The sequence below is a fragment of the Dama dama genome, chromosome 11 (genome assembly GCF_033118175.1).
Source record: "Dama dama isolate Ldn47 chromosome 11, ASM3311817v1, whole genome shotgun sequence".
NCBI lineage: Eukaryota > Metazoa > Chordata > Mammalia > Artiodactyla > Cervidae > Dama > Dama dama.
In genome coordinates, this window is record NC_083691.1 from 98,901,585 (window position 1) to 98,920,944 (window position 19,360).

Consider the following 19,360-nt stretch of genomic DNA (forward strand, 5'->3'; position numbering starts at 1 on the left):
CCAGGTGACTGGGAGGAGCTGAAGCTGGGGGAAGCACATCCAGCCTGTTCTCGGAAAGAGGCGGAAGCGTCACACAACTGCCTCCAATTAACTCCTAATGCTCTACGAAAACTCAGGCCTCCCTCTCCAATAAACTGAAAACTGGCTCCAGGGCAGAAAGGCAGGGTGTGGGCCAGCAGTGACAGCAGGACTGCACAGTGAGCAGGCAGACGAGCGCAGTCACGTGCCCTCCTCGGCAGTCCCGCCCAACCTCCCACCCCTACCCAGCTCATACCCAGCTCAACCTCCCCTACGGCTCCCTCTTTACAGCCGCTGGGGACCACCGAAAAAAGCCAAGACAGGCACTTTCCTCGTGGTTCAGTGGTGAACAGCGCACCTGCCGTGCAGGAGACACAGGTTCAATCCCCAGTCCTGGAAGATCCAGCACGCCGAGGGGCAAACAGCCCCGAGTGCCACAACTATGAAGCCCACGAGCCTAGCACCTACGCTCGGCAGCAAGAGGAGTCACCTCGAGGAGAGGCCCGCACACGCTCACAGCAAGACGGCCAAATGCAGCCAAAATGAACTGCATAAAAAGCCAAGCAAGGCGGGCGTGTGTACACATGTGTGACACGCGACAGCTATCCACAATGTACCCACAGTGGGGCCAGGGCCTGCCCACCCCGAGTGGACCCGTGCTGCAGCCCAGGCCGGGGGAAGCCACGGGCAGCTGGGCTGTGAGAGCGCCCTCGGCCCACCCACGCTCCTGAACAAACGACCTGGTGCTCCGGGCAGGGGCATGAAGGGCAGACACTGTGGAAGCCCCCCTGACATGCAGGAGGGCCAGGGCCTGAGGGGGCAGTGCCTTCAGCAGCGGGGTCTGCAGGTTCAGGGTGGCCTGGGGCTGCCCACTCAGGTGGGGGGAAGGACACGGTGACACCGTGACTTAAACACCGTGTGGCTGACACGGAAAAAGGAAACACCCACAAATTAAAAAGCACGGCCTATTTTAGCTTTAAACACACATCCCTCTCACAGACAGCAACATCCAAAATAGCATACCTTATTTTAGGAAGATTAAAGGCAGCTCTTAAATGGGCCACAAAATAGCCCCCAGTCTGGAAGATCAGGACTGGGGAATAAGAGAGGAGCAGCAGCGGGGCGTGGACGCCGCCGGACCACCTCCAGGCAGCCCACTCCCAGCCCCAGCGGACTGAGGCCCAGGGGCTACAGGACCACCTGAGTCGTCCCTGCTCAGCCTGACCTCTCCTTCCGCTGTGGGGCCAGGCCGCCAAGTCAGGGGGCCCTCAGCCTCTCCCCTCCTCCAGCTGAGGTCCCTACAGGATGAGCACAGTGAAACAGGAGGGACAGGAGGGTGTGGGGGGCAGAGCCCCCACTGGGCTGGGAAGTCAACCCCCAAGGAGGGCGGGGACAGCCGTGCCCACGGGACCCAGTGCCGTCCCTGCTCCGGCACCGGCAGAAACCCCTGACACGGGGCAGAGGTGAGCCCTCGCCTGGGGGGCTGGGTCCTGGGCCCGCAGATTCCGGCACCTCAGACAGAGGCCACAGCGACAACGCCCTTGATTCTGGAAACGGGGGGACGCTGTGGGCCCCGGCGCCTCCCATCCAGGCTGTGCTTCCACACCTGCTCAGGACAAGGGCCGGCGCGGGTGTGGCAGCTGGAGCGAGGCCGGCCCCGCCCTGGAAGGGATCCCGCCTCACAGGCCCGCAGCCAGGCCACCTGTGCTCCAGCCCCGGCTCTGCCTCTCGGAGGTCAGGGGTAACTGGTTTAACCAGCTGCTCCTCAGTTCCCCTCTGACCCCGGGGTAACCAGCATCTCTGCCTTGGGCTCTCGGGCTGTCTGTCGTCTGTCACCCAGTGATCCCAGACAACCAGCACCACCAGCACAGCGGCAAGCCCAGCCCACGCCCTCAGGGCCGGGGACTCCTAGCCCTTCAGAAACAAGGTGCTGGGAGCGCTCAGGCCGAGTGGCTGGATCCAGGACTATGGAGGGGCTCGGAGTACAGAGAACAGGAATGCCTGCAGCAGGAAGTAAGGCCTCGATGAAGGGTGACATTTCTATTCAAAGCTGGCACTGACAACCCGGCCCGGAGAGGAATGGCCCCGAGTCCCATGAGGACCTGCAGACGGCAGGAAGTGGGGAGGCCAGGCGACCGTGACCAGGCCCGTGACAGGGCACCACGGGGCCACCTCGGTAACTGGGAGCTCAGACGTGGTGGGCCCCACTCCCCTGGGAACAGAGGAGTTCCCAGGGAAGCCCGCCCTCCCCAGGGTTCCTGCTGCAGCAGCCTCTCCCCCACCCCCTCCACCCGGAGTGGGGCCACCCGGACTCCAGAGCTGGGGACTGGACACCTGGCGGGGTTGGCGGTGATGGAGGAAGAGGCTCATCCCCAGGGCGCAGAGGGCTCCCGCTCCAGGGCGCTCCCTCAGCATGGAGCCAGGCACACCACTGCGAGCAGGCAGTCAGCACTGGCACCTGTCCCAGCAAGGCCCAACCTGAATCTCGGGGCTACCTATCTAACCAGGCCCCGAAGAAGCAAAAGTCAAGCTCCAGGAACTATTGAAACTCAAATATTTTTTAAAAAGCTTCTCCACTATGAATCCTCATTGTCCTGTGCGCCCATTCTAATTAACTTCTCTACAAAGTTCTGAGATTAAAAATGTTTCAAGTGGCAAGTGTGACTCATTACATTAAAGCAGAGAAACGTGGGCAAAATCTCATTGCAAAGAAGTCTGGTTACCACCAAGCTATTTAGGGTTGATTTTAGTAAGATTCTGCCTTCAAACCTTGACTACTGGTGGGTGGATTAATCATTTGCTGGACTAGCCTTGGTAAACAATGAGAAGATAGTGCATTTGTGTGGGGGGGAGCGAGGGGGGAATACACTTGTGGGGGGCGGGGCAGGGGCAGGGAATTACCATGATAAGTGCACTCCATACTGTTATTTGGAATTACTGGCAACAAAGGGGGACATACAGGACCCTCTACAGAGGGCCATCTCTCCCATCGCCACCCCAGTTGCAGGGGAAGTGGGGAGGAGGGGTGAAACAGGAGGGAAAGGGGCAGGGCACAACCTTTGAAAGAATGACATGGCCCGAGGGCACAACATAAACTGAACAGAACCAAATGGGTCCAAGAACCGGGACAAGTCAATTTGACTAGATCTTGATCCTTAGTACAAGCTCATTTCAGCAAGCTAAATGATACACCCAGAGGCGCCATGACAGTTCCAAGGCCAACCATCAAAGACCAAAAAGTGGGCAGTGGACCAACCGCTGGAAATCTCTGCCCCTTCCCCAAAATAGTTGGAATAATCCTCCCCCTCATTAGCCTATGAAATTACCCAGCCCATAATCGCTAACCACACCACACAGGCTGCACTCACCCCTGCAACAGCCCACATTCTACCCGTGGAGTGTGACTCTGAATAAATCCACTTCTTAACTATCACTTAGTCTCTCACTGAATTGTTTCTGCGATGAGACATCAAGAACCTGAACTTCATTTGGTCCTGAAACCAAGTCTGTGATCTCAGTTGGAAGACTGTGGGTTTTGGCTGGGTTTGAGTCCTGGCCGAGTCGGTTCAAGTTCTAAGCAGGGTTCTGGCCGGGTCTGAGTCCTGGCCTCGTGGGCTCAAGTCCCAAACTGGGTTGTGGCTGGGTTCGAGTCCCAGTCTGAGGTAAATGGCTTCAGGGGTGGGCTGCTGAGTTCCTGCCCCACAGCCAAGGACAGGCCACCAGGACCATTTTCGGTCACGTAATATAATATTGAGGCTTAAAGTACAAAATAATATATCTGTAAAACTTCAACATGCTGCTAAATTTTACACGTAATTTTACGCAGATTAAACTCAGTTTGTACCAAGTTTTGACTCCTTCCGTGTTATCTGTGATTTTGCTCAGTCCAAGGCCAGCTTCTCTCTCCCATCTCATCTACCATCCTGGATCACAGAGACGAGTTTACATACCTGGACTTTGGAGCTTGAACCATGGGGTTTTAGCAGACTCTCTGCAACCTGGAAATCTGAGGGGCTGACTCCCTGGCTTAAATCCCTTCCTCCGCGTTCTCAGCACAAATAGGAAGCAGTCCAAGGTCCTTCACCCCAGAGGTGGGGCCTGCTGACCTACCTACCTTCCCCAGGGTTCTGAGAACCACGCCTACAGACTGCTTCTTTGAGGCTCTCAAGAAGGCCTCCTAGTCTTTCAAAGGCCTCCTGGTCTTTGCTCAGGCTGTCCCCTCCTCTGATGCCCTTCTGTTCTTGTCCTGCAGGCAATTCATGCTTCTGCTTCAAGACAGGTTTAAACAGCAATTCCTCTGTGAAGTTTCTCAAGGCCAGAAATAAACATTTTCTGCTCTTAATGATACAGTCCTCTGTATACCACAAAGAAAATACCTTTAACACACTGCAAATCCATTTCCCCCAGCTCCTTAAGGAAAGGCACTGCGTCATCTTCAACTCTAACCCTTCCATACTGAGCACAAAAGTGATCCGTTGAAAGAGCCCCAAGCTAGCTTTCCTTAAAAGACTGCATGACAGAAAAGCTTACACAGTGCCCCAAGAAAAATTCAACACATTAGAAAAATTACTTGGAAATGCTTTTTATCAGTGAAAAAGATTACCTTAAAAAATAAAATGACTATGAAATGATGAAACTGGTTTTCCTGCACTTCACTTAGGATGATACTAATGGTGCTGGGGTTGCAACCTGTCGGAGAGATGGTGGTCTGGCTGACATGGGCTCTGCCCCCCACCGGGGGCTTGCCGTACACAAGAGGGCCGGGCCCGGAGGCACTCACCAGCCAGGAGACCCTCAGCAGGCCACTGATTCACCCTGGCCCCCAAGGTGACCTCTGTGTCGAAGGGCTGGGCCGGACCAGTCAGGGATCCCTGCTCCTGGGGCTCTTCAGAGGTGCTCAGATCTCTGCAGCACTTCCAGGTCACACAGAGCACAATGCCGCACACCACACCCCTCAACTCCAGCCCCCTTGGGAGTACACTCTTCTGTTCAGGCAACCTGCTTTAAAAATAAAAAATGTGCCACAGACCTCACCTACCCCCAGAAGGCTGGAGGCAGCCCTCCCCACTGCACGCGGACACCCAGCATCAGGCTGACCTGAAGTCTAACAGGGTGATATCAGATACCATGAATACGAAGAGGGAAATAATAGGAGACTGAAATGAAAACCACAAGTGATTCATTACCCTGTGTACATGGCCTTCCAAACAAGCCTCGTTAACTGAATGCACGCTTCACAGACGTACGTCTAGATGGGGCAGACGGTACCCCCGGGATGACGCGCATAAATGTCAGGCCTCCAGAGAGGAGAGCGGGAAGACCAGAGAGGACCATGGTTTTCTCTCCACACCCATGTGATATCTGAGCGAGGCCACAGGTAGAAATGCCCTGACAGGGTGTAACTGTGTCACGCATGTAACAGCCTTAGGAACCAAGGCTCCAGGTGCCACCACCTGTCATGTCCACACCCTTGACCTTTCCACTCTGGACACGCTTTGAAGGAGCTGTAGGAAGTGCTGGGTTCAAGCCCAGGCGGGACCCCATACCCTCCTTCCTCACCAAGGCCAGCCATGGACACGGGCACGCTGCGGCTGTGAATCCAGAGGCCCGCCTCTGCGGCTGTGGTTCTCCAGCCTCTCCCTACTGCGCCGAGCAGCAGTCATAGCCAGGGCTGTGGTCGGACCCAGGGAGAGCCTGCAGGGAGGGCAGACAGGGAGGCCCTCTGCCACCGGCCCTCTCACACCAGGCAGCCACTCCTGCCATGGAGCCCCAGGTGCCCGACACATCACTCACCCCCTTCAGCAGCCTCTGAGACGTGGGGCGGTGGGGCTCGGCACAGCTACAGCCCAGTTCGGAACCTCTGGGGCCCAGCCCTCTCTGGCCCAGCTGCAACTGAGAGTCATGGAGTGGAAAAGGTGACAGACACCGGTGCTGGCCCCACCCCGTGTTACTGGCTGGTAACCGTGGGTGGAGGCAAGGGAGTGGAAAGCAGGCCTCCTCCTCGAAAGCCCCAGGTGAGTGTAATCGGGCGGGGGGCGGGGGTGGGGGGGCTCGCATCACTGCTCTGCTTCCCCCCCAATCCCCACCTCACCAGTTCCTTTTCCTGGGAATTCCCACGTCGGTGCTGCCACACCAGCTCCTCCTCTGCCATCTCACTGCAGGTCCCCGTGGCGATGCCTCCCGGGCCCTCGAGGAGCTGTGTCCATCTGGGCTGAATTATGTACACTTGTGAACCTGTGAGGCTTCGTTCCTGAACCATCCACCTGTGACATACCACTGAAGTCTCACTGGGGTCAGGACTGAGACCATCAAAAGACAAACGCCACAGGTCTGAGCAGACAAAGGAGCAGCCAGCCTCTCCCCACACAGAACTGATTTGGTTTGGTTTTATTCTCCTTCCATCCTTACCCTTCCCTCGTGGCACCTTTAAATTTTCTGTTTTCTTTACTGAGATGTCAAAATTGAGGTATCTAAGGCTCTCACCTAAGCCATGAAATTAAAAAGACACTTGCTCCTTGGAAGAAAAGCTATGACAGTATATTAAAAAGCAGAGACATTATTTTGCCAACAAAGGTCCGTCTAGTCAAAGCTATGGTTTTTCCAGTGGTCATGTATGGATGTGACAGTTGGACTATAAAGAAAGCTGAGTGCTGAAAAATTGATGCTTTTGAACTGTGGTGTTGGAAAAGATTCTTGAGAGTCCCTTGGACAGCAAGTAGATCCAACCAGTCAATCCTAAAGGAAATCAGTCCTGAATATTCACTGGAAGGACTGATGCTGAAGCTGAAAACTCCAGTACTTTGGCCTCCTGAGGCAAAGAACTGACTCATTTGAAAAGACCCTGATGCTGGGAAAGATTGAAGGCAGGAGGATAAGGGGACTACAAGGATGAGATGGTTGGATGGCATCACTGACTTGACAGACATGAGTTTGAGTAAGCTCCAGCTGTTGGTGATGGACAGGGAAGTCTGGCGTGCTGCAGTCCATGGGGTCGCAAAGAGTCGGACACGACTGAGCGACTGAACTGAATCGAATGAAGATTCTCACCTCCTTTCTGTCCAGTCTCAAAATTGTACCATTTATCTCATTTACTTAGAGTTATTACCTGCTAAATTAGTTCATGAGCTCACCGGATTAGAAAGTAAACAAAGTACTACCAGTGATGATGAATTTTAACCTCAGTTTTAGAATTCTACCAAGGTGAAAAACTTACGGGCAGTTCAACTAACAGGTTGCTTCCCTAAAGCCCATTTATAAGTTAATTGGAACCTAGACAATATTTCTTTTCCTATAAAATCACCATTAAAATGAGACTTAAGTTTCCAAGCTAATAAGCAAATGCTTACTTAACACATTTGTTCTTTTACCGATTTAAAATAGGAAAAATGTTATAATCATACAAGAAAATCAAACGTGAGTTTCCACGTGGGGGGTCTATGCAAAAATTCTGTTACCCAAGGAAGAGAAGTTTTACAACTAGCACTCTGCAGGGAGCCCACGAGGCTGAGAAGAGCCTTTCTGCTCACAGCCAAGGGGGAGACCCCGGGCCTCCCTCCGCCCAGCGCCCCTGTGGGCACGTCACCAGCCCTGCTGGCAGGCCTCCGTCTCCATGGCCAGCACAGGGAAGGGCGAGGAGGACAGAGGTGAAGAGATCCAGTTCCCGGAGTGGGGACGGTGAGCAGAAGGGGTGTGTGTGTCTGGGCGGGGGCGGGAGTACCGCACAGGCTGCAGGTGTCCTCGGGGAATACACACGCGTAAGGGCTGTGGGGCTGTGAGACGGGATTCAGGAGAGAGACGGGAGAGGGAACTAAAACCCTGAGTCCCCGTCAGGGAGAACGCAGATGACTGTCACCCGCTGGCGTCCCCGTGACCTGTGAGTTCCGCGGCTGGCCCACCTGGTAAGCGAGGGGCTGTGTGGAGAGAGGGCCGTGGACCCCACTCTGCCACTGACCACTGGGGGGCTTCAGGGACCTGCAAGGAAGAACTGAGGGCTCTGGGGACCCGTGACCAGCCACCAAGTCGGGGAGAGACGGACGATGAGCTGACGATACAGAACAGATCCAGGAACACAGACCCTCATGAATTTTCATCACATGACTTATGAAAATATAAATAAATACGTGTGAGAGGCATTCCTACTCCTCCTCATTTCAGCCCACGACTTGGAAGTGACCGTTCACATGTCTGTCTGGCTCCCCTCCTCCACAGCAGGAGTGCTATGTGTGGTTGCCCTTCCTTCCCTTCCCCAGCCCAGCTTCCTGGCACAGGCAGACATTCGATAGATGTGTGTCGTATCAATGAGTCAATTATCTGCACACTTCTCAGTGCAATTTCTCTTGGGTATTAACACACTCCATCCTCATGTCTCCTGACCTTGCTCACGTGACTTCTCCTTGTGGGGACCAGGAATTCACCCTGAATGAGAAACCCATTCACTGACCCTTGCTGGGCCATTTCACCCAGGAGACATCATCTAACCCACGAGCTGTTCTGTCTTCAACGTACAGATGAGGAGAATGAGGCTGCCCAGAGCCATCTGGCCACAGAAAAACAGTGAATCCAGGCATCAACACACATGCCCCCAGCAAGGTGCAGCACGGGCCCTGATCCAAAGTCATTCTTTTCCAAACCAGTGTAACATCTCAGGAAGAGTACAGGTCTTATCTAATCACCGAGTGCATCTCAGTGTCTAAATGACCCTCCTGCAGCTTCACGGGTTCAGGAGAAGGAAGAACCACGGCCGCCCAACAGCCTCAGCCTGCCAAGCTGTCGTGGGCAGTTACGGCCTCAGCAGGTTGCTGTGGGATGTGGGAGGTCAAATAACAACCGCTCCCCCCCCCCCCCCAAAGATGTCCCTGTTCTAGTCCCTGCAGCCTGTGAGTGCTACTTACACGGCACGGACTCTGCAGGCATGACCAAGCTGAGGACCCTGCAGGAGGAAGCCATCCTGGACTATGTGGTGGGCACTAAAGCCATTGTAAGCGTCCTGTGAAGGCAGACACGAAGGGAGATTTCAGAAGAGGAGAGCCATGTAACACAGCAGACGGAGGCCGAGCCACAGAGCCCGGCCCTGGATGGGGCGGGGGGCCCACGAGTCGAGGGGAGCCGGCAGCTACCTACTGGATCCTTCTCTGAGCCACCACAGCCCTGCTGACACCGTGGTCTTGACCCTGTGATGCTGATTTGGACTCCTAACCTCTGGAGCTGTGAGAAAATGAAGTTCTGCTGTTTTCAGCCACCAAGCTGGCAGGAAGTTGTGAGAGCGAGCCTAGGACACTGACGTAGAGGATGACATGAGAGGTACAGTGAGGCCACCAGCACGCTGCCGGGCAGGCGGCAGGAACTCAAGGACCTCTGTCAGTGAGGGACTGCCTGCCCCCGCGCGGGACCACCAGCCAGCCTGTGAGCTGCGCACACAGCCGCATGCTGCCTTAATCCTGCCGACACGCAAAAGCCTCCTCCGCACATACTGGCTCTCCTGACTGTTCAGAGGGAGCTTCCAAGGCTGCCCGAATCCTTAGCTCATCCTCCTTAAGTACAAAACTGGGCCACAGACGGCGGCCTTAAACACAGTGCCACACCTCCGCTGTTTCACAGACCTCGGCTGACCCCACCAAGGAGGACCCCGACCGCTGGAACCATGAGCGGTGATCAGGCCCCTCACCTTCCACAAACGCAGCCGGAGCACCTCCCTCAGCCATGAGCCCTGCAGCTGCCAAAGCAGCGGCCAGAGGCGGGTCCCTGGCGTGGGGCCTGCAACCCCCGCCCTGCGAGCCTGGAAGAGGGGCCAGCAGGGCCGCAGAGGATGCAGCGCTAACACCAGGCCCCTCCCCCAGCTCTCCGTCTCTGCGGCCTGGCTCTGTGGTGCCCGCTCCCGGTTTTCCTTCTTGGGGGAGGGTGGGTCCCAGTTTCAAAATGCACCATGTGCAATCCTCCCACTTCCTCCGGCATTGGCGGCCGCTCTCTGGGCTCTGCACAGACGAGGCCAGATCCCCGGGGAGTTTCTGCCCTCCCCGCCCCCTTTCAGGAGTCCCCCACCTTGACTCCAGCCTGCAAGGGACGTGAAGACCATCCCTCTCACGGGCCGAGCAGCCCACCACAGCGGGCTCAGGGTGGAGCCTCCAAACCTCAAGACTGTTCTAAAGAAAAAATGAACAGAAAGAGGAACCCCACTGGCTTCCTGAGCGCAGCCCTCCCAGCCCCTGAGCTGTCTTCTCTGCACCCCTCTTCTCTGACCTCTACAGGTACAAGGGCTGGGCTCCCGACCAGCCACCACCAGGCCAGAAAGGGGACAGCGGCCTTGGGACTGAGCCGGCAGAGGGAAGGACCCTCAGCGCTCCTTGGCCTGGGGAGCCCCTGGGTGCCTGCGTCTAACACCTGCCCACCCTCGCTCCCAGGGGAGGTCTTGCAGCTTGGCCCGATCCTCTGAGGTCCCGCGGGGGCTTGTACGCAGGCTCCCATAACACACTCCTGGGACAACCCTGAGGGGGGCTTGTCCCCGCGTCCTTCTCCCTGGAGCATCCCCGGCCCACTGCATACAGGAGGGAACGCGCGCAGGCAGGCAGGTGCCGGTAGCCTCCACCACCCCACCTCCTGGGACTGAAGGGGGGCCCTGCAGATGCCGCTGCCTGTACACCGCTGCTCAGCGATGTCACCACATAACCACCGCAGTGCAAACCACCCGGGCCGGCTTGCAGACGGAGAAGCTGACGACGACCACCCACCCCTCCATGTGTGCAATGCCCCCGTCCAGGTCGTTCCCCTCCCTCCCAGACACATAGCCTGACGCTGGGAGCGGCTGAAACCCTGGGAGGGCCCAGCCAAGGCCAGCCTCAGGCAGACAACATTACAGCCGGAAGTCAGCTCACTCCCTAGGCACAGTGCGGTCCCGGCTATCAGATGAGACCCTGCAGACCCTTCTGAAGCTCCTGGTGCTCGGCTCTGTGGTGAGCCAGGCAGAGGAGAGCCCTTCAGAACCACTGTTCTAGAAGCTGGGTCCGGGTGGCCTTGACAAGCCTCATTCAGGATGCTACAGGTTAGTCTGAAAGGTCTGTATGTAACTAGAGGGCAGTATTTTAAAGAAGCCTATCTTACAGATGATAATATCTGACCAAGGAAAAGTTACAGGCCAAGTGAGAACTGCAGGAAATGGGGAGGAACATCCAAACATCATCTAAGCCCCCGCTCTCCCTCCAGCCAGGATACTCCATCCACACTTCGGGGCAGGGCAGGGCACTTAACACGCGTGCCAAGCACGGGCTGGCAAAAGCCCACCACCATCAACGGAGCCCTGCTTAAAGAATCCACAGTACAGCCTGGCAGGGGGACCCCACGCAGCTGGGCCAAACAAAGAGAAACTATGTCCCCGTGAGCGGAGAGCACCAGGGTACAGTCAGGGGAGGAGGGGAGGGCCAGCGCGCAAGGGCGGGACAGCAGCCATGCGGGACTAGGGTCACCGTGACCATGTCTACACATAACACACATACACCCTTGCTGACTCGCACACGGAACACCTGCGGGGAAGACACAAGAAGCCCGTGGTGCTGGGGTCTCCAGGGAGGGGTCTGGGTGGCTGGAGAGGGGATAGGAGGCTGACTTTATCATATATCCCAACAGGCCTTATCATTTATCCAAAGTGAATACCTGCTGTGTAACATACATGAAATGTTGTCATCAAATTTGACAAATCAAGCCAAGAACAGGGAGGCTTTGAAGACTCCCACCAAATTGAGTTTGGACCATAAAGAAAGCTGAGTGCCAAAAAATTGATGCTTTCGAACTGTGGTGCTGGAGAAGACTCTTGAGAGTCCCTCGGACAGCAAGGAGATCAAATCAGCCAATCCTAAAGGAGATCAGTCCTAAATATTCATTGGAAGGACTGATGCTGAAGCTCCAATAGTTTGGCCACCTGATGCAAAGTGCCGACTCACTGGAAAAGACTCTGATGCTGGGAAAGATCAAAGGCACAAGGAGAAGGGAGTGATAAGAGGATGAGATGGTTGGATGGCATCACTGACTCAAAGGACATGAGTGTGAGCAAACTTCAGGAGACAGTGAAGGACATGGAAGCCTGGCGTGCTGCAGTCCATGGTGGAGCGAGTCCACCACCCCCACCCCCGCGTGCCACGAGAACAAGGATGGGGCCTGAAGGAGTCCTCCTCTGGGGCAGCGTCCCCAGACAGGTGAGGGGAAGGAGGGCCGCCCCTGTCTCTGGCAACACACCCAGCCCCTCTCGCTCTGCCTTCCCTGCCCTTCCTCCAACTGGCCGCCTCTGGCGTGGCTTGACCACATCACGACAGTGTACGGCACGGGGACACAAACGCTTTGGGTCCCAGAGCCCCAGGACCTTACAGCAGGCCTTCGCAGACGCAAGCCAAACGCCTGCGCGGCCTCTGGCCAACAGGCTCAACCACGTTTCCTGGCGGCTCTGGGCCCCTGGTGCTGAAGGCTCAGCAGGCCGAAGCCGCCACTCAGCTGTTCCACCACAGAGAGAGGACTCGGAGACAACTGATCCACTTCTAGGAACACACATCTCTGGGTTCACACCCCAGTGCTTTCTCTTCCTCATGGCCCAGTCTTCACAGGCGGTTTATCACATTCTTCTCCAAGGCTGGTTTCGTTTCCATCATTTCAGGGACACGGCTTCAGTGCCACCACCGCAGGCTCTGAGGGCACCCTGCCTGTGGCTGGGCACTCTGGCCACCAAGCGTCGGGCCATGCGGGGCTCAGGGCACAGAGGTGCCCACAACTCCTGCCCAGCCCAGAGCGGAGACCAGGCCGCCAGCTTTGGCCCACGAAAGCAGTTAGCACACAGGGCTGGTCGTAACAACCACTGCAATCTAAGAAAGGGCCTCCTCAGACCATTTAGAAGACTATGCTTTCACCGTTTAAAACAATAACAATGATTCAACCACCAACCAATCAGTAAGAGACAAGCAAAACAGAATTTTAAAGTCTGAAGAAACTCCACTGTGCCATGAATGCAGTCTCAAATCTTGGGTTGGCCGCGCCTCCCAAAGCCTCCCTCCCGGTGTGTTACCCCACCCTGCCCACACTTCCCTCTGAACCCCGCAGCCCGAGCCCCCACCCACAGCCCTGACATCTAACTCATGGCTCCATGGAGCCCCATGAGGCCCCCGAGGCTCAGGAGAGGCGGCGGCCCCTGGCTTGTGCGCCCCAGCCTCCCAGCTCCTCCGAATCTTCTGGTCCCTAGCAGTCTACTCACAAGCCTGCAGACATGGAAACAGAATTCCTCTTTCAGGTTGATTAAATTCAGGGAGAAAACACCCAGGATAACCAAGCCCTGAGGCGTGGCTCCTTCCTCCCAGAGGTGCAGAAGCAGCCCCAGGTTCGTCAGTGGGTGAGGGGCCAGGCGCCCGGGACACATCAGGTGCAGGGGACAAGCTGAGGGGCCTGGCTTCACCTTGAGGACTTACTGGGGCGACCACAGGCTCTGCCCTCACCTCCCTTTCCTAAGTTAGACTGAATCCCAACGTGACCTCCGGGAAACGGGTGTCTTCCTGCAACAGCCTGAGGCTTTCCCTTCCCTTCAGACAATGACATAGTGACTTTCCCTTTCACTCATTCAACAAACATCAATTACACACTGGTTGTGTGCCAGGCACTGTAGGAGGCTTCTGGGGATACAAAGAAAGCTGAGCTGCTGGCCCTGCCCTGCAGAACACTGACGTCTCAGGACACCCCAGATCCATTATGGTTACTGGGCACGTCCCCTGAGAACAAGCGTCACACTGGTGAATGCCACGTGGAACACAGCATCCCCACACAGGCATTAAGCAGCAGTGAACCTCTCAGCAATTCCTCCAGACCCTTAAGGAGCTACTCCTAAGGATCTACACCGAGAAGGCAGAGTGCAGCGGGGCAGGGCGTCCAGCCACCCGGAGCCCCCACGCAGCCCCTCAGGGTTCCTGCGGCAGACAGTCGCACTCTGACGCGGCTTCTCTTCACCGCCCAGCACTCGCTCCCTTCCTCCTGACGAGAGCTGCCTGCTCGTCACCAGAGCGACCAGACCACCTGCCCTCTCTCAACCTGAGGGGCAGGGGTGCCAGGCAATCCAAGTGCCTGGTCCCCCAGCCTCGGGGTGAAACGCTGAGCCAGCCCCACAGGTCAGCGGCCTCCTGCCGCTGCACCACCCATCCTGCCCCACGGGAGCACCATCCCAGTGGACGCAGCCCGCCTGCGCGCGCCTGACTGGGGCCCACATCCCGAGTCCTCTGGAGGCCCCCTTCACACCCGCGTGTCTCTGGGCCAGTGCTGGCGCCATCTTGGACTGGGACGTTCCCCAGCGCCCGCTGTGTCGGGCAGGCATATGCCAGGGCTATGTCCCTGGCAAGGCTGCCCGGCCACCACCTTCCGCAGACGGCACTGCTGTCTCCAGGTCTCTCCACCTCCCCCTCCCCCACCCCCACGCTAGGATAGTGCCTGCCCCTTTAAGAGTGGGAGCTGAAACCTGGAAATCAGAACCACTTCCCTCGGGGCCAGGCCACACTTTCCATTCACCCTGCAATACTCAGCACTCAGCCTGTCTCAGCAGTCTTTGTTTCCTCTGAAACACAGGTGCAGCGTCTGCTTACCAGGGCACCTGTGGAATGGGAAGGCAAGTCCCAAATGACATGGGAATGGACACTCCCATCCATGCCCAGGAGGAAAGGTGGTTCTGAGAAGTTCGATGGGCATCTCGAATATTTTACTCTCAAACACAAAAAAAAGAATTACGTTTTCACTGAGAAAGAACCGGACGGCAAAACAACCTGGAAGATCAGCACCAGCTCACACAGCGACGATGCTGGGGTACGAGGAAAGGCGGTGAGTTCATCCCCGGCCTGCAGGGCCGCCCAGGGAGAGAAGGCAGGGAAGGGCTGTGGGAAAGGCCAAAGTCCTTCCCTTTTCAAAATGGGAAGTGAAGACGTTTTCAAAGGCAAGGAAAGGCTGTTACTACCTATGAGCAGATTCTCATCATGAGTTTTAGAAACGCAAAAGGAAGCTTCTGATTTCAGAAGCATGAACTCAGGGAATGTTTCTGGTAAAGATCCTTGAACATGTGCATGTCCAGACTCCTAGCTCCCAGGGGTTCCAATCAGCCAGAAAGCAACACACGGCCCCCCCAGGAGCGCAGCTTCTGGGGACTACAGCCTCCCTGGTGGGGGGTGGCGAAGAGGTGAGGGCTGTGTACACACATGTGTGTATAAAGAGCGTGTATCCATGTGTGCAAGCGGCAGATGTAAGTGCAAGTGGGAGTGGTCTGTGCAAGCACTGACTGAGCACATGAGAGGTGAGAGGCACTCACTGCACGCGGGTGTTGGGCGGGGCGGGAGAAGGTAACAGCAGCAGCAGGTCTGGCCAACACCAGATGTGCAGCAGGCGAAGGCTCACGCCCAGCGGTCTGCAGCACAAGGAGGGCCCCAGGCCTCTCCTACTCTGGGGTCTGCCACCCGACAAGCTTTGGGTGTAGGCAGTGCTAGTGTAGTTCCTGCCTCCCAGGCGGCTCAGTGGTACAGAACCCACCTGCCAATGCAGGAGATACAAGAGATGTAGGTTCAGTCCCTGGGTTGGGAAGATCCCCTGGAGGAGGGCGTGGCAACCCACTCCAGAATTCTTGCCTGGAGAATCCCATGGACAGAGGAGCCCGGCGGGCTACAGTCCATGGGGTCGCAAAGAGTCAGACATGACTGAAGCAACTAAATAAGAACATATATCCTTCTTGAAATGCAAACACCTGTAAAAGCAGAACACAGTCAACTTCACTGTCACCGAGAGGAAACTGATTCTCAGACCCCTTTCACTGGACAGACAGCAGGGCACTTGAGATCACCCTTCTGAAAGTAAAAGCAGGATGAGGCAGGAAGGAGGCAGGAAAGATGGAAACAGACCCAGGTATCTCTCAACTCTGCTGGTAAGGCCGGCCCCCCACACTCAGGGAGACGGCCCTGGCGGGAGAAGCAGTCTGCCCCACCTGGGCCCCTAATCCAGGCCCCTTCCCACCCAGGGCATCTCGCCTACTGGCCCTTGTTGGATCTCACACTCTGCCTGAAGCCCCACCCCGGGCAACCCTCGCCTCTGGACACACCCAGGGGTCCAGAAACCCCGAGGGCCTAGTGGGGAAAGCAGATCCAGCCCGCAGCCTCTGTGCCTGGTGACCCGAGAACTCAGATGAGACCTCTACCATTTCTGTCCTTTAAAGGAGGAATTAAGGCCAAAGGATCCGGGACCCATTTCAGGCTCAAGTGTTAAGACCCACGTGAAAGAAAGGAAGGTCTCAGGCCCTTGAGTTTAGTTACAATAGCTGTCCACACCTCGTTTCCCCACAGAAATTTCCCCAACATTTTGCCAACACTTTCCCAATAAGCACAAAAACTTATCTTTTGAAGCATAACAACTTGCAGGAAAGACACAGCGAGTTGCCTCCAATGTCCATTCTTCCCTTCCTCCTTAGTAACAGGCCCAGGACCCTGAACTTCGGTTGGCATGGGGCCGCCTGCCTCCCTGAGTGTGGTCAAGGGTTCAGCTCTTGCCAACAAGACACCAGGACAGAGCTTGGTGCGGAGTTCTCAGGAAGTTCAGCTTCCTGGAAGGCCCCAAAGCTGGATGCGCCTCTAGCTGCCTTCCTGGACAAGAGGGCTGGGCCCGGGGGCAGTAGGGCACACGATCTGAGTGCCCACCTCCAGTACAAGGAGAGAAATAAACACCGTCTTTGACTAAGCCTCTCTCCCTTCAGATCTGCCATTACACACAGCTAGACACTGATCTTTTAACAACTTTACCATTTCCCACTTAAATCCAATGGTGGACAATGTCACCATCCTGGAGTGCTGAGAGCTGGGGATGAGGAAGGATACTATTTCAGATTTAAGTTGATTAACAGTCCCATTTTCCCAGAAAGAGAACTTTAGACAAAGCAGTCTCAAATTTACCCTGGGCTCCAGGCTAGGGTGAGTACATTCTCACAAGAACTTATAAGTAGAAGATTCATTTTGTTAGAATTATTTCATAGAACAGTTTCTTCCCAACATAATCAACACTTACAATCCTAAAAAAGGTAACAAACTCTATTTCCAGGCCTGCTTGAGTAGCAAGCTTAAAAGCTTTAATGTACTGAATTCCTGTTTACTGCCCCAAACATTTAATAGAGTGGCTTGCATATTCAGCACAGACAAATCTAGGTTATGAGGTAAAAATAGCCCTCGTTTTTATTCATTACAGTTCATCCATTAAATTAGGTTCACAGTCTAGGCCATGGGCTGCTAGCTGCCGTGACAAACACTGGTACCACAACAGTTTATGGCACAGCCAATACACTGGTACCGCGGGTGTGTAACAGCGGTCAGATCCTGCCATGGCCAGTTCCAAGGAATGAGACCGCGCTTACATCCCAGGAATTTGATCACAGCTCATCCGATCCTGTTTGAAATGAACTGTATTGACGACAGCTGAGAACCCTCTTTGCCACGGAAGGGGCTGAGGCTGTGCGGGCTGCGAGGAGGATGGACCTGCACACCAGACAGTGTGGCCGGAGCCCCAGGAGCCTCGGGGCTGGGGCACACTCAGGCTCACAGCCCAATCGGCAAGTCCCCAGTGCGAAAGGCCTACGTGGTCCCAGGTTAGAAACCGACGGGAAGTAATCTTAAAACCTGGGTCTCCTTAACCAAGATGGCAGTCCTGCTATCATGGAGCATCCCTTCTCTCTGAGCCAGTGAACCAACCCTGCAGAAGGCCCCTCGCTGCTTCCCAACCCATCGGCTGGTTTTTCCTCTGTCTTTGACCAACAAGGTGAATACCTAGTTCAGTAAAGATATTTGACTAATTAAAGAATGATTAAACAATTAAGTCGACTCAAAATCCAAAGATCTCCCTCCTTCTGCTGGGGTTATTCAAAACACCGTATAGTTCAAAGGCACCTAAATGACAATCACGAAGCGCGTGTCCTAGACTGTTAGTGCTTTCAAGTGAGATGGAGTCCAGTCCTCGTCGGCTCTGCAGGGTTTCAGGAAGACACACAAATGAAGAGAGTGACAGCTTTCACCAGCGGGCACAGCCCTGAGCTAGGGGGACTCCTCCAGAAGGGACAGTCCTCCTACAGTTGTATCCACCTGAAGCTCTTTCTTTTCAATCAGCCTGTGCTCTGACTGGTAACTTTAAATCCATGTACCCTTTGAGTTAAAGGTCAAGAATGTCTACTAAGAAATAAAACAGCCCAAAGAGAGAGTAAAAGGAGGTCGGAGAAGTCAGAGAAGGATGTCACGTTGCCAGAGAGAATCCAGAGATGCATGAGACAGTAACTGTCCATAAATTATCAGAGAAAAGGAAACTATTAGGGAGTAGAGTGGTCTCCAAAGAGAATGACAAGGATCTGTGCTTCAACTCAGAGTGCAGTTGTGCTCGGTGTGGGGACAGGGCGCAGGGGAGGAGCCAGGGGGGCACCAGACGCTCCGCATGGGCCAGGAGTCTGGTCTGCGTGGTGCACAGGGAGCTCCCACCTCCACTAACACGTGTCTCTGACACGGAGCTTCTCCATTCCAGAAAGCTGCTGCTGACTCACTGCAGGGGGTGGGAGAGTCAAAGAGCCCAAGGCCACAGACTCAAGACGCACTTCCCTAAACAGTCAGTATATGCGTGTCTGAGCCCCAGGCCAATCAAATCAAGCACACAGAAGACCTCGCCCACGCTGCCCGCAGGCACCATCACAGTCCACGATGCAGGACTGGGGCCTGCAATGCTGGGAATGACCTTCACTATATGCACAAGGAAGGAGGAGACGAGATTCAGGCCCAGCTTCACCAAGTCACCTGCAAACTGAGGGCAAAACGCAACTGCCTGCTCAGGGCCCTGTGGGGCTCCTGAGCACAAGGCCTTTGGGTCCCACATCTCTAGGATTATAAGAAACAGCCTTCACTCAACTTCCATGACCTTCCCTGAGTTCCAACGGGAAGATTCAAGCAGTTATTAGGGAGGGGGAATGCAAGACCAGGGAGAAACAGGCAAGAGGAGCTTTGGGGCAAGGTCCTGGTTCCTCATCAAGGATATCACAACCATACCTTGGAGCTGTTTTGTAAATACTGAACTCCATTCCAGGTGGAAAAAATTAACAATTAATGACGGTTTGCGGCCCACAAGCATGTAGACCCAGACCAGCTGACCTTGAAGGCTGATGATGCTGACTCCTACTGACCTCACCACCAACCCATTAGAAGAAGGTCCACAAGCTGATCACACTCTCTTCACACAATTACGATAAAACTTCTATCAGCCCCAAGTTGGGACACAGGGTTCTGGGGGCATTAGCCTGCTATAGCCCCCTTGGCCTGGCAAGGTAATAACGCTATCC

General features: G+C 55.4%; 1 protein-coding gene across 9 annotated transcripts in view; it reads right to left on the reverse strand.

The window, feature by feature from the left end:
* INPP4A (inositol polyphosphate-4-phosphatase type I A) overlaps positions 1 to 19,360 on the reverse strand; it is a 118,550-nt gene that overhangs the window by 88,145 nt on the left and 11,045 nt on the right. Inside the window, exons 1-2 of one of the 9 annotated variants that reach the window (XM_061155957.1) lie at positions 9,135 to 9,242; positions 8,910 to 9,004 (exon numbers count right to left, since the gene is read on the reverse strand). The exons of 6 other annotated variants lie outside the window; for them this stretch is intronic. The gene's annotated coding sequence lies outside the window, so the exon portion shown is untranslated. Of the gene's footprint in view, positions 1 to 8,909; positions 9,005 to 9,134; positions 9,243 to 14,789; positions 14,905 to 19,360 lie in introns of those variants that run through there. 2 more of the 9 variants (XM_061155958.1, XM_061155959.1) reach the window with 2 other exon arrangements.